General features: G+C 59.1%; 1 long non-coding RNA gene across 1 annotated transcript; it reads left to right on the top strand.

The window, feature by feature from the left end:
• Positions 1-443: 443 nt before the first annotated feature.
• LOC128141456 (uncharacterized) lies at positions 444-1,958 on the top strand. The gene is made up of 2 exons (XR_008235066.1): positions 444-879; positions 1,780-1,958. It is a non-coding gene; the product is annotated as an uncharacterized LOC128141456 (long non-coding RNA).
• The last annotated feature ends 1,606 nt before the right edge of the window (positions 1,959-3,564 follow it).

Below are 3,564 nucleotides of genomic sequence, written 5' to 3'. Positions count from 1 at the left end.
GCCCGCAGGCTCGCTTCGCCGCGGCGGGGGAGGACGGGACGGAGGATGCCGCGGCCCCTCCTAGATGGCTGCCCCCCGCCTCGGCGGGGCCGGGGCGGCAGCGGGGAGATCTCCGCTGCCGAGTGGGGTGACGGCTGGGGTCGGAGCCGACCCGCGGGAGGCGCGGAGCGGCCGCGCACCGAGCGCGCACTGTCAGCGGGGCAGACTCCTCCTCTCGCCGCGCTTAACTCTTGCCTCCACCGGCACCGGCGCGCTGCGGCGGCGGGAGGGGAGAGCGGCGGCCGCCCCGAGTCCCCCCTCCGGTCGTCCCCCCCCCCCAGCCCCGCGGCAGGGCTCGCCCCCGCCCGCCCCGCGGAGGTGCCGACCCCGACGGGAGCCGCGGGCAGCCCCGAGGGCAGCGCTGCCGCGGAGCCGCCGGTGCCGGCCCAGCGCTGCCGCAGGGCTCCGCCGGGCCCGGGGAAGCCGCCCGCGACGCCCCGAGCCCCCGACCTGGGCAGGCGGCGGAAGGGTTAAGCGGCCGGGAGGTTAGTCAGCGAGACTCCTGGGGTGATGGCTTGGAAGAGGAGAGTCCCTCTGGCTGAAGTTTAAAGGAGGTTTCTCCAGACAGAATCGTATCGCCTTCGCGGAGCGCTTCAAACCAAACCTAAAGCCAGTCCCGTCCCTTCCCCGAGGGACCTTCTCGCCATGAAACCCTTCCTGCCTACCCAGCCGAGCTGCCTGCGAGCGAGCTAAAACCGGCAGGAGAAACCAGCGGGCCCGAGGAGTGACCTACAGAGACCCCCGGGCAAGGGAAGCGCGCAGGAGGGCACACACACAGCACACAGACACACAGCGCGGGAGTAAGACCCTACCTTGATCCATAGACCTCATGATGTGGTGGTAATGTACCAGCCTGCAGGCAGTTTCTCTCTGCATCAGGAATTGAAAAAAAAAAAATCAATAGCAGGAAAAAAAAAAAAAGAAAAAAAAAAGAAGGAAAAAAAATCTTCTTTAAACCATGTTCAACCAGTGCCGCCCGGACAGAGGGAACCCCTCTTGCTCGCCTCCTCCGTAAGTGTTTGGAGGTGCAAAGAGGGATCCGAACTGGGCTGAGCTTGTTCCTGAAGTGAAGTCAGTTCTCTGCTCTGAGATGAGGGTTACTAGAGAGGGAAAGGCCACTTCCTTCCCTGCTCCGAGTGTTTATAGTCTTTGAATGCTGTAAAATAACGGGATTCCCTCACTGTTTCCTCCTGTTTATCCCAGTGCCATGGAAACCCCTGGATCGCCTCCATCTCCCAAACTGAGGGCTTTCCTGCAAACTTCACACTCAGGAATCCATGACGTCTCCCAGCTCCGGGCCAAGGCAGCTCTGCGGCTTTCTCAGTCTGCAGCACAAGCACTTAATTGTTGAGCAGAAAGTTAGAGAGCGAGAAAGAAAGAAATATGGATGATGTTAAAAATCCCAGTGTGTGCTTTTTAAACAAAACTTGCAGGCACTGCAAAGCCTTTCAAAGCAACGGGGCTTCTGTGCAGAAGTTTTCCTTCTTCCCAGCAGAGACAAGCTCGGACTGCTGCTGCTTTTACCTTTGAATAAATCATTCAGAAAACCGAAGTCCCCAGCTTATATTTATGTCTTTTAAATTCGCCAGCACCCTATTAATACCCATCTTGTTACTGGCACAGGTTTTGACTTCTAATTACCACTGGCTCGGTTCTTCATACAGAAGACGAAAAGAAAAAAAAAAACCGGTTAATTTGTTTAGTGGCATTTCACAGACCTCTCTCTGTTTCTATTTTTAGATCCATTTAGAAGAGGAGCAACCCCATGGATTTCCACTGATACACGTGGAGCTTAGCAAGAATGAAATAGCCAAGGAAGCCTCCGAAACCAAGACAACCCGTGTGTGTTTACACGTACTGTGTATAAACAGGAAAATAAAGCAAAAGAAAACAGGAAAATAAAGATGTCGTGAACTGTGTGCTGTCTTACAACGTATGGTTTTGACCAGTGTGTTAACGAGCATCTGCCTCTCGATACCGTGCTGGGCTCAGCACCTCCGTGCAACCGTAGGTTTTTTCCAGAAGAGATGAAGAGTTCCCATACATAAAACGCTTCTGCGGGGATCGCGACAGCTCTGCAGTCCCTCGGTGTTTGTACGTAACCCCACCAAACGGCGCGATGTGCATTTTGAGCCGGGGTGGCTGCCGGGGTCAGCTGGAGCCCTGGGCAGCAGCGGGGAGTGAGTCACTGCAGAGGGACTTGGCCCGGAGCTGCATGGAGGGCTGGCTGGCACCCGCACGACATTTCCATTTTTCACTCCCTGAGTCCCAAAATCGACTCGAAGGAGGTATCACAATCAAACTTTCTGCTTCTCGAGTTTGTTGTCCTGCAGGCTAGCAACTGCAGGCAGGCCAGGGAAACTCAGCGCACCTCACTTTCCTAGCCTTTGTCATTTTTGGACGTGCCGAGGCGGAAATACCTTCCCCAGCTCCGCGGGCCCGTTATGCAACCGGCTTCCACCGACCCCCGAAGCGCGGGGGAGCCCCGTCCCGCTGACCCCGCGCCCCTCAGCTCCCCCCGCGGCGCCGCGCCAGCCTCCCCCGGGGCCCCCGCAGCGAGTACCCCCCTCACGCCCCCGCCGCCTTCTAGGGAAGCCTTTTTCTCCCCGTCCCGGCAGAGGCTGAGCACCGGGAGCCCCGCTTTGCTCTCCCGGCAGCGATGCCGCCTGCAGAGCCCGGCTCTCGGGCCGCTCTCTCGCAGGGATTCTCCTGCCCGAGCCCCCGGCAGCGAAACACCCGAAACCTGCGCCTGACACTTAGACTCGACCTGGATGCTTCGCCCTTTAACAGCCCTCTCGGCCGGCCACTTGGAAGCCACGGTGTTTACCGGCGAGCTCCTGCAAAAATCCCGGCGCCGCTCCCGCAGCGGCCAGCGCGGCCGCGGCCGCGGCCCCGGGCGGGAGGGACCCAACCCCCCCCGCGGCACCCAGCAGCTCCCGGCCCCTTCCCGAGGTGTCCCCCCCCGAAGCTAATTGGCGTGGTTGATTGGACCCACTGTTGGCATCAGGTGAAGTCCGAACCGTCTGATTTCTGCTTCGAAACGTTAAAGGGAAACAGAGGTTGCGGCTTTGCTTGGAGAGCAAAGCGGTTGTTAATTAATTATTAGTCGGGAGAAATTAGTAATTTCGCCCCGCTTCCAGGCCCAAACTCCTCACTGTGGCACCAAGTGGTCTCCCCCGCATCGCTCCTTATAATTGCACTGGGAAATGCAGAGAAGAGGGGCTGGGGAGGGGGCTTTAGGTGAGGGCGACCTAAAGCAGAGCTGGGAAGGGGCGAGCTGGAGGGGGTTGAGGGCGAGCAGAGGGAGCAAGTGGGTGCAGGGGGGACACCCACCCACCCTGGGGGGGCCGAGGGCACCGTGCCCTGCCAAAGGGTATCCCAGAGCGAGCGGAGAATGGGCGACCCCGACGGAAAGCTTCGCCTCCTCCCACGCTGAGCTATAATCGGGGGAGTAGTCACAGCTCAGCGGTTATGGCACACAGGTTGGCTTCCCTAGTCTGGGCCGTTTAAAAATACAATGTCTTT

Source organism: Harpia harpyja, chromosome 1 (genome assembly GCF_026419915.1).
Source record: "Harpia harpyja isolate bHarHar1 chromosome 1, bHarHar1 primary haplotype, whole genome shotgun sequence".
Classification (NCBI taxonomy): domain Eukaryota; kingdom Metazoa; phylum Chordata; class Aves; order Accipitriformes; family Accipitridae; genus Harpia; species Harpia harpyja.
The sequence above is the reverse complement of the archived record's forward strand: the minus strand, read 5'-3'. Positions and strand labels throughout refer to the sequence as shown.